The following is an 11,744-nucleotide window of genomic DNA, read 5'->3' on the forward strand; positions in this document are numbered from 1 at the left end:
TCAAATTTTCTATAACTCAATCCAATTTACATGACAGAAAAGTGTCTTCTCTATACAGTAAACATGTCTATCTCTACTCCTCTCAACACTCCATTGCACTCTTAAATGAGCCCTGTCTATCTGTATATGTGGGGATGCAGTGTCCCAATGTGGCCACCGGGGAGCAGTAGAGAGGTGCAACAGAGTGAAAAAAGAGCAGACCAGGCCTTTGATATTGTATTCAGCACAGGAAGTCGGTGTAACTTTAATTGTGGAGGATGTGCTCCTGGTAATGACTTGAGAATGATCAAATACAGAAAACATAAGGTTTCCATGATTTTTGATGCCATTATCAGGAGGCATCCTTCTCAGCAGCCTCCTGTGGACATCAGTAAACAGTGCAGGTAACTCCGTCTAAATCCCACTTTGCCTGACACACAACGGGATGTCTGCAGCAGTTAAGTAGGATGAACACTAATCTGATTCAGAAATCTCACACCACTCCCCTAAGGATACACCGTTGCTGGAATCACACTGTATAGGAGGAATAGAGAAATACTCCTGTGTGGCAAGGAGCCAGTTCATTTCACATGTTCCAGAGCAGGGTTAGAGTCAGACACCACTTGGCAAGGGGCCAGTTCATTTCACATGTTCCAGAGCAGGGTTAGAGTCAGACACCACTTGGCAAGGAGCCAGTTCATTTCACATGTTCCAGAGCAGGGTTAGAGTCAGACACCACTTGGCAAGGAGCCAGCTCATTTCACATGTTCCAGAGCAGGGTTAGAGTCAGACACCACTTGGCAAGGAGCCAGCTCATTTCACATGTTCCAGAGCAGGGTTAGAGTCAGACACCACTTGGCAAGGAGCCAGTTCATTTCACATGTTCCAGAGCAGGGTTAGAGTCAGACACCACTTGGCAAGGGGCCAGTTCATTTCACATGTTCCAGAGCAGGGTTAGAGTCAGACACCACTTGGCAAGGAGCCAGTTCATTTCACATGTTCCAGAGCAGGGTTAGAGTCAGACACCACTTGGCAAGGGGCCAGTTCATTTCACATGTTCCAGAGCAGGGTTAGAGTCAGACACCACTTGGCAAGGAGCCAGTTCATTTCACATGTTCCAGAGCAGGGTTAGAGTCAGACACCACTTGGCAAGGAGCCAGTTCATTTCACATGTTCCAGAGCAGGGTTAGAGTCAGACACCACTTGGCAAGGAGCCAGCTCATTTCACATGTTCCAGAGCAGGGTTAGAGTCAGACACCACTTGGCAAGGGGCCAGTTCATTTCACATGTTCCAGAGCAGGGTTAGAGTCAGACACCACTTGGCAAGGGGCCAGTTCATTTCACATGTTCCAGAGCAGGGTTAGAGTCAGACACCACTTGGCAAGGAGCCAGTTCATTTCACATGTTCCAGAGCAGGGTTAGAGTCAGACACCACTTGGCAAGGAGCCAGCTCATTTCACATGTTCCAGAGCAGGGTTAGAGTCAGACACCACTTGGCAAGGGGCCAGTTCATTTCACATGTTCCAGAGCAGGGTTAGAGTCAGACACCACTTGGCAAGGAGCCAGCTCATTTCACATGTTCCAGAGCAGGGTTAGAGTCAGACACCACTTGGCAAGGGGCCAGTTCATTTCACATGTTCCAGAGCAGGGTTAGAGTCAGACACCACTTGGCAAGGGGCCAGTTCATTTCACATGTTCCAGAGCAGGGTTAGAGTCAGACACCACTTGGCAAGGGGCCAGCTCATTTCACATGTTCCAGAGCAGGGTTAGAGTCAGACACCACTTGGCAAGGAGCCAGCTCATTTCACATGTTCCAGAGCAGGGTTAGAGTCAGACACCACTTGGCAAGGGGCCAGATCATTTCACATGTTCCAGAGCAGGGTTAGAGTCAGACACCACTTGGCAAGGGGCCAGATCATTTCACATGTTCCAGAGCAGGGTTAGAGTCAGACACCACTTGGCAAGGAGCCAGTTCATTTCACATGTGCCTTGACTAGGCAAGTTAGTTTAGAACAAATTCTTATTTACAACAACAGCCTTACGGAGGGAACAGGGGCAGAATGACAGACTTTTACCTTGTCAGCTCAGTGATTTGATCCAGCAACCTTTCAGCTACTGGTCCAACGCTCTAACCACTAGGCTACCTGCTGGCCCTCCACTCTAACCACGAGGCTACCTGCTGGCCCTCCACTCTAACCACTAGGCTACCTGCTGGCCCTCCACTCTAACCACTAGGCTACCTGCTGGCCCTCCACTCTAACCACGAGGCTACCTGCTGGCCCTCCACTCTAACCACGAGGCTACCTGCTGGCCCTCCACTCTAACCACTAGGCTACCTGCTGGCCCTCCACTCTAACCACGAGGCTACCTGCTGGCCCTCCACTCTAACCACGAGGCTACCTGCTGGCCCTAGACACTGTATGGCCCTAGACACTGCATGGCCCTGGACACTGCATGGCCCTAGACACTGTATGGCCCTAGACACTGTATGGCCCTAGACACTGCATGGCCCTAGACACTGTATGGCCCTAGACACTGCATGGCCCTAGACACTGTATGGCCCTAGACACTGTATGGCCCTAGACACTGCATGGCCCTAGACACTGTATGGCCCTAGACACTGCATGGCCCTAGACACTGTATGGCCCTAGACACTGTATGGCCCAGGACACTGCACAGCCTAGACACTGTATGGCCCTAGACATTGCACGGCCTAGACACTGCACGGCCTAGACACTGCATGGCCCTAGACACTGCATGGCCCTAGACACTGTATGGCCCTAGACACTGTATGGCCCTAGACACTGCATGGCCCTAGACACTGTATGGCCCTAGACACTGCATGGCCCTAGACACTGTATGGCCCTAGACACTGTATGGCCCTAGACACTGCATGGCCCTAGACACTGTATGGCCCTAGACACTGCATGGCCCTAGACACTGTATGGCCCTAGACACTGTATGGCCCTGGACACTGCACAGCCTAGACACTGCATGGCCCTAGACACTGCACGGCCTAGACACTGCACGGTCTAGACACTGCACGGTCTAGACACTGCACGGCCTAGACACTGCATGGCCCTAGACACTGCACGGCCTAGACACTGCATGGCCCTAGACACTGCATGGCCCTAAACACTGCATGGCCTAGACACTAGACAAGGTGACTAGACAAGGACACTAGACAAGGACACTAGACAAGGACACTTCCAGGTGTTTGTATAGACATGGAGAAAGGATAAACAAGATGGCTGGATGGAGAAGGAAATGAGAAAGAACTTGATGAAGGGAGAAGAGTGGGTAGGTGGGGGGGTAGAGTAAGTCCTGCAGACATCTTATATGGTGGAGGGGAGGAAATGGGAAGGATGGCAGGAAGAGGAGGATATTTTTCAGATTGACCCCTCCCCCCACCCCATTGATTGGTTATCTTCAGAGATGGGCTTTGGAGAATTCACCCCTTCACATTTTAAACTCTTCTGGTAGCTCCTATATTCCCTATGCTCCTAAGTGAGCTCTGCTTAGTGCCTGTTGATTTTAGTATACTGTTGCCCATTTCCCACCTGACATTACCTCAGTGTTTTACCCAAATTATCATCTAACACAGGCAACCCAGGCCCTGTATACAGCCAATGTGATATCCTACTGTATGTACAGTGATCTCTGTCCCCCTGGGGCAACTAGCGTTGCCATGTGAACTGAAGCAAAGTGCTGTTCCCTGTCCATTTGTGTGTAAGTACATGCATGTTAGCATGGCTGTAGCTCCCACTGTCCAGGGTCAGGTTCCTATGCTATGTTGTTGTCTTAGGTCTCTCTCTTTATGTAGTGTTGTGTTGTCTTTCTTGGCATGATTGTGTGTTTTGTCCTATATTTTTATTTAATTTATTTTTCTATTTTTAATCCCATCGTTGTAAATAAGAATTTGTTCTTAACCGACTTGCCTAGTTAAATAAAAGTTCAATAAAATAAATAAAAGGATGTTGCAGATGTAGTTTTCCTAACAGTCCCGATTCAAGATGGCAGCTATGTAGCGTGCAGAAGGAATGTTTACTTAGTGGTGTGTGTGACCGCCCACGTGAATCCGCCAGGAATGTAGCATGGAGGAGTGATTCACAACTACTGATACTGTGTCCTCCCTCTCTCCTTACACACACACACACTCACGTTTTACACACAATTTAACATGTGTTTCCACACAATTTAACATGTGTTTTCCATTGATTACTTTTCCATTACCTGAGGTTATAGATAGACAACAGCTTATGCATGTACAAAGACAGGAATGGCTTATATGAATATTTATTCAGTTGACTGAGAACACATTCTCATTTACAGCAACGACCTAGTTACAGGGGAGAGGAGATGAATGAGCCAATTGTAACCTGGGGATGATTAGGTGACCATGACGGTATGAAGGCCAGATTGGGATTTTATCCAGGACACCGGGGTTAACAACCCTACTCTTAGGATAAAGTGCCATGGGACTTTTAGTGACCACAGAGAGTCAGGATACCTGTTTAACGTCCCATCCGAAAGACAACACCCCCAATCACAGCCCTGGGATATTTATTTTTAGACCAGAGTAAAGGATATTCTCCTATTGGTCCTCCAACACCACTTGCAGCAGTATCGGGTCTCCCATCCGGGGAACCCTGCTTACCTTCAGAAGCCAGCCAGCAGTGGGATGTTTTTATTTAACCTTTATTTAACCTTTATTTAACCTTTATTTAACCAGGCAAGTCAGTTAAGAACAAATTCTTATTTTCAATGACGGCCTAGGAACAGTGGGTTAACTGCCTGTTCAGGGGCAGAATGACAGATTTGTACCTTTTGTACCTTGTCAGCTCGGGGATTTAAACTTGCAACCTTCCGGTTACTAGTCCAACACTCTAACCACTAGGCTACCCTACCACCTCTACACTCTAACCACTAGGCTACCCTACCACCTCTACACTCTAACCACTAGGCTACCCTGCCGCCTCTACACTCTAACCACTAGGCTACCCTACCACCTCTACACTCTAACCACTAGGCTACCCTACCACCTCTACACTCTAACCACTAGGCTACCCTACCACCTCTACACTCTAACCACTAGGCTACCCTACCACCTCTACACTCTAACCACTAGGCTACCCTACCACCTCTACACTCTAACCACTAGGCTACCCTACCACCTCTACACTCTAACCACTAGGCTACCCTACCACCTCTACACTCTAACCACTAGGCTACCCTACCACCTCTACACTCTAACCACTAGGCTACCCTACCACCTCTACACTCTAACCACTAGGCTACCCTGCCACCTCTACACTCTAACCACTAGGCTACCCTGCCGCCTCTACACTCTAACCACTAGGCTACCCTACCACCTCTACACTCTAACCACTAGGCTACCCTGCCGCCCCAGGGATGTAGGGTGGTATGCTGCTGGAATAATACTGAACACATTTATATTGTAGTCATTTAGCAATACATTCATACTGAGGTTACTAGGTGGGGCAACCACATCTCAGTCATAGTTATGACCTTATTTCTCAATAAAGTAACAAAGTCAGAAACTAGTAAGAGGGGAAAGTCAACTGCTAGTACCCAAGAGGTTTGTGTGTGTGGGGGGGGGGGGGGGGGTTGAGGGAGGTGCTGTGGGAGATTATTGAAGTGGATGTGAGCGTCGACTGCAAGCCAGTGGAGTGTACGTAGGAGTGTACGTAGGAGTGTACGTAGGAGTGTACGTAGGAGTGTACGTAGGAGTGTACGTAGGAGTGTACGTAGGAGCGGGAGTGACATGGTTGGAAAGGTTGAACACCAGCCGGGCTGCAGTGTTCTGGATAAGTTGCAGGGGTTTGATGGCACAAGTGTTTGTGGGACCAGTGGACTCAATAGGCTGAATGAGGAGTGGTTGTCGTCAACCTTTTTTTCAAAGTGGTTGACGAAGTTGTCCGCGGAGAGGGAGGAGGGGGACTGGGTGGAGAATTAAGAAGGGAGGAGAAGGTGGGAAAGTTTCCTAAGGTTAGAGACAGACGGATTGAAATGTAGAGTGATAGAAAGTGGCTTTAGCAGCGGATACAGAGGAAGAGAAGGTAGAGAGGCAGTGAAAGGATGATAGGTCCTCCAGAAGATTAGTTTTCCTGCCGCAGTCCTCTTCTGTAAGACAAGTCACTCAGCCACAGAGCAGGAGGGGAGAGCCGTCAGGGAGGAAAGGGGACAGTGCGAGTCATAGGATGCAGAAAGGGAGGAGAGTAAAGGTTTTGAAAGAGGCAGTATCAGGAAAGGAGGAAGAAGGCTTTAGCAGAAGGGAGAGATGATAGTATAGAAGATGAGAGAGTAGTGGGAGAGAGATATAATATCTCTATATAATATGACATTTGTAATGTCTTTATTGTTTTGAAACTTCTGTATGTGTGATGTCTAATGTTAATTTTTATTGTTTACCTTACTTGCTTTGGCAATGTTAACACGTTTCCCATGCCAATAAAGCCCCTTGAATTGAATTGAATTGAGAGAGAGTGAAGATTGTGACGGCTCATGACCATCTGGGTAGGGGATGAGGGGTTAGGGTTGGAGGAGAGGGAGACAGAAAAGGAAACGAATAGTGATCAGAGACCTGAGGGCGGCTGCAGTGAGATTAGTCATGAGACTGAAGGACAATATAGACTGAGATGAACTCTGTGTGCTTGACCACTGATCGGCAGTTCCAACCACTGCCAGAGACCAGGAAGTCCTCATGGGTTGTTAACACAGGCTACACTAAATCAGAAGGGTTGTAACCGAAGGGTGAGGAGTGTCTGTACAGCCTACAGGGTTGAGGATTGAACACGTATAGAAAACACACACATAGTTTCCAATAGTACAAAAGAGAAAAATTAGATCATCAGAAAAAAAAAACATGTAAGATAGTCAAGTGAAAGAGTGGTGTGGAGCCTTCCTCGCTTAAAGTCCGTAGAACAACTTGGTTTCGGTGACAAGACAACCGCTCAGAAAACAATGGAGACTGAAGTACGAACACTAATTGCTAATTGGTGGAGAGGAGGTTAATGTGAAGTCAGCAAATCACACACCAAGTAGGTTAATGGGAAGTCAGCAGTTCACACACCAAGTAGGTTAATGGGAAGTCAGCAGTTCACACACCAAGTAGGTTAATGTGAAGTCAGCAGTTCACACACCAAGTAGGTTAATGTGAAGTCAGCAGTTCACACACCAAGTAGGTTAATGGCAAGTCAGCAGTTCACACACCAAGTAGGTTAATGTGAAGTCAGCAGTTCACACACCAAGTAGGTTAATGTGAAGTCAGCAGTTCACACACCAAGTAGGTTACTGGGAAGTCAGCAGTTCACACACCAAGTAGGTTACTGGGAAGTCAGCAGTTCACACACCAAGTAGGTTAATGTGAAGTCAGCAGTTCACACACCAAGTAGGTTAATGGGAAGTCAGCAGTTCACACACCAAGTAGGATAATGGGAAGTCAGCAGTTCACACACCAAGTAGGTTAATGTGAAGTCAGCAGTTCACACACCAAGTAGGTTAATGGGAAGTCAGCAGTTCACACACCAAGTAGCATAATGGGAAGTCAGCAGTTCACACACCAAGTAGGTTAATGGGAAGTCAGCAGTTCACACACCAAGTAGGTTACTGGGAAGTCAGCAGTTCACACACCAAGTAGGTTAATGTGAAGTCAGCAAATCACACACCAAGTAGATTAATGGGAAGTCAGCAGTTCACACACCAAGTAGATTAATGGGAAGTCAGCAAATCACACACCAAGTAGATTAATGGGAAGTCAGCAGTTCACACACCAAGTAGGTTACTGGGAAGTCAGCAGTTCACACACCAAGTAGGTTACTGGGAAGTCAGCAGTTCACACACCAAGTAGGTTACTGGGAAGTCAGCAGTTCACACACCAAGTAGGTTACTGGGAAGTCAGCAGTTCACACACCAAGTAGGTTACTGGGAAGTCAGCAGTTCACACACCAAGTAGGTTACTGGGAAGTCAGCAGTTCACACACCAAGTAGGTTACTGGGAAGTCAGCAGTTCACACACCAAGTAGGTTACTGGGAAGTCAGCAGTTCACACACCAAGTAGGTTAATGGGAAGTCAGCAGTTCACACACCAAGTAGGTTACTGGGAAGTCAGCAGTTCACACACCAAGTAGGTTACTGGGAAGTCAGCAGTTCACACACCAAGTAGGTTACTGGGAAGTCAGCAGTTCACACACCAAGTAGGTTACTGGGAAGTCAGCAGTTCACACACCAAGTAGGTTAATGGGAAGTCAGCAAATCACACACCAAGTAGGTTAATGGGAAGTCAGCAAATCACACACCAAGTAGGTTACTGGGAGGTCAGCAGTTCACACACCAAGTAGGTTACTGGGAAGTCAGCAGATCACACACCAAGTAGGTTACTGGGAAGTCAGCAGTTCACACACCAAGTAGGTTAATGGGAAGTCGGCAGTTCACACACCAAGTAGACAAGTATTGGGAAGACAGACACCACTTGATGGCCCTAGCTAGCAAAACGTATTAAACGACAACAGATTAAGACAAAGTTCTACTTATCAATCGTGGAGATATTAGGAATCCTCTAGCTATAGAATGAAGCAATACAAGAGGAACAGAATAGAACAAAATAGATCATAATATAATATTATAGCTTGTACAACTGTATTGCCCATGAAAATGTATTATTTGCTTAAGACAGATAACATTATACAGAATCTCTATTTGCAGTGGCCCGGTTAACAGTAATGATGAGGAGGTATCCTCATCAGGGGAAAAGAGGAGGGAGGGAGGGACAGAGAGAGAGTGATGGAGGTGACAAGGAAATAGTCTTGACAGGGAAATGGTGGGTTGATGTTTTCCAGGCATCAACCTGTGATGCTCTCTCCCTTTCTCCTCCTCTTTCCTCTCCCGCTCCCCCTCTCTCTTTCTCCTCCTCTGCCCTCTCCCTCTCCCGTTCTCCTCCTGTTCCCGCTACCCCTCTCTCTTTCTCCTCCTCTTTCCTCTCCCCTCTCCCTCTCCCGTTCTCCTCCTGTTCCCTCTCCCCCTCTCCATTTCTCCCCCTGTTCCCTCCCCCTCTCCCTTTTTCCTCCCCTTCCCTCTCCCCTCTCCCTTTCTCCTCCCCTTCCCTCTCACCCACCCCTCTTCCCTCTCCCCCTCTCCATTTCCTCCGCCCTCACCCCTCTACATTTCTCCTCTTCCCTCTCGCCTCTCCCTTTCTCCTCCTCCGCCCTCTCCTCTCCCCTCCCCCTCTCCCTTTCTCCTCCTCCGCCCTCTCCTCTCCCCTCCCCTCTCCCTTTCTCCTCCTCCGCCCTCTCCTCTCCCCTCCCCTCTCCCTTTCTCCTCCTCCGCCCTCTCCCCTCCCCTCTCTCTCCCTCCTCCTGTTCCCTCCCTCCTCCTCTCTCTCTCCCTCCTCCTGTTCCCTCTCCCCTCCTCCTCTCTCTCCCTCCTCCTGTTCCCTCTCCCCTCCCCCTCTCTCTCCCTCTTCCTGTTCCCTCTCCCCTCCCCCTCTCTCTTCCTCCTCCTGTTCCCTCTCCCCTCCCCCTCTCTCTTTCTCTTCCTCCTGTTCCCTCTCCCCTCCCCCTCCCTCTTCCTCCTCCTGTTCCCTCTCCCCCCTCTCTCTTTCTCTTCCTCCTGTTCCCTCTGGTAATAACATGGTGTAGTACAATAGTGGGTTGACACTCCTCTACCACATATGGACCACCTATACTGAGGTAGATGATGTCATATTTTCCAAAAGAAAGAGAGACGTCTGGTAAAATGACGAGCGACTGTGGTGTAAACTGTGTTGGTGGCTGTGGTGTAAACTGTGTTGGTGACTGTGTTGTAAACTGTGTTGGGGACTGTGTTGGGGATTGTGTTGTAAACTGTGTTGGGGACTGTGTTGTAAACTGTGTTGGTGACTGTGTTGTAAACTGTGTTGTTGACTATGTTTTAAACTGTGTTGTAAACTGTGTTGGGGACTGTGTTGGGGATTGTGTTGTAAAGTGTGTTGATGACTGTGTTGTAAACTGTGTTGGGGACTGTGTGGGTGACTGTGTTGGTGACTGTGTTGTAAACTGTGTTGGTGGCCGTGTTGTAAACTGTGTTGGTGGCTGTGTTGTAAACTGTGTTGGTGACTGTGTTGGGAACTGTGTTGTAAACCGTGTTGGGAACTGTGTTGTAAACTGTGTTGGGGACTGTGTTGTAAACTGCGTTGGGGACTGTGTTGTAACCTGTGTTGAGGATTGTGTTGTAAACTGTGTTGGCTACTGTGTTGTAAACTGTGTTGTAAACTGTGTTGGTTACTGTGTTGGAAACTGTGTTGGTGACTGTCTTGTAAACCATGTTGGGGACTTTGTTGTAAACTGTGTTGGTTACTGTGTTGTAAACTATAATAATAATAATATAATATATCCCATTTAGCAGACGCTTTTGTCCAAAGCGACTTACAAGTCGGCTGGGGCCACTACTTTTGCATATGGGTGGCCCCAGCGGGAATCGAACCCACGACGCTTGGCGTTGTAAGCGCCATGCTCTACCGACTGAGCCACACAGGACCCTGTGTTGGTTACTGTGTTGTAAACTGTGTTGGGGACTGTGTTGTAAACTGTGTTGTTACTGTGTTGTAAACTGTGTTGGGGACTGTGTTGGAAACTGTGTTGTAAACTGTGTTGGTTACTGTGTTGTAAACTGTGTTGGTTACCGTGTTGTAAACTGTGTTGGTTACTGTGTTGTAAACTGTGTTGTTACTGTGTTGTAAACTGTGTTGGTTACTGTGTTGTAAACTGTGTTGGGGACTGTGTTGTAAACTGTGTTGGTGGTATGGTGATTTTTCAGCAGCATATTGTTAAATAATAATGTAATGAAACAGAATCATTAAAAGCTTTAAAGGAACCTGTAACCACACCCGTATAGCATAAGAAAAGACCGTGTACATAAGAAACAGACACACCTTGTAATACTGATGCATACCTGGATAAGAAATGTCATAATCAATACAATGAATGTACTTGTGACTGCAGCCTGGTAGAGGCCCCTATTATTTTTTAACCAAACTGCCACAGTTGCGCCACCAATATAAATGATTTGTAGAACTTAGGGTGGGAAAACAATAGTGGCGCGTAGCCAAACAGAGTTGATCATTAACATAATGAGGAATACCTAAGTATGTGATTTAAGGATGAAAAATGTATAAAAGTGTGTGCCGAGGCTGGGAAGACAGTTGATACATGGACCAGCGCGGCTTGTTACTTTGAAAATAAAGACTACCTTGAATTTACACTTCCGGAATCTGAGAAATATTACTGGACCAATACAGTGCCTTGCGAAAGTATTCGGCCCCCTTGAACTTTGCGACCTTTTGCCACATTTCAGGCTTCAAACATAAAGATATAAAACTGTATTTTTTTGTGAAGAATCAACAACAAGTGAGACACAATCATGAAGTGGAACGACATTTATTGGATATTTCAAACTTTTTTAACAAATCAAAAACTGAAAAATTGGGCGTGCAAAATTATTCAGCCCCCTTAAGTTAATACTTTGTAGCGCCACCTTTTGCTGCGATTACAGCTGTAAGTCGCTTGGGGTATGTCTCTATCAGTTTTGCACATCGAGAGACTGAAATTTTTTCACATTCCTCCTTGCAAAACAGCTCGAGCTCAGTGAGGTTGGATGGAGAGCATTTGTGAACAGCAGTTTTCAGTTCTTTCCACAGATTCTCGATTGGATTCAGGTCTGGACTTTGACTTGGCCATTCTAACACCTGGATATGTTTATTTTTGAACCAT

At 47.3% G+C, this 11,744-nt stretch overlaps 1 non-coding gene across 1 annotated transcript; it reads right to left on the bottom strand.

The window, feature by feature from the left end:
- Window positions 1-10,437: 10,437 nt before the first annotated feature.
- trnav-uac (transfer RNA valine (anticodon UAC)) lies at window positions 10,438-10,513 on the bottom strand. The gene has a single exon. It is a non-coding gene; the product is annotated as a tRNA-Val (tRNA).
- Between the last annotated feature and the right edge of the window lie 1,231 nt (window positions 10,514-11,744).

The sequence above is a fragment of the Oncorhynchus masou genome, chromosome 24 (assembly GCF_036934945.1).
Source record: "Oncorhynchus masou masou isolate Uvic2021 chromosome 24, UVic_Omas_1.1, whole genome shotgun sequence".
Lineage (NCBI taxonomy): Eukaryota > Metazoa > Chordata > Actinopteri > Salmoniformes > Salmonidae > Oncorhynchus > Oncorhynchus masou.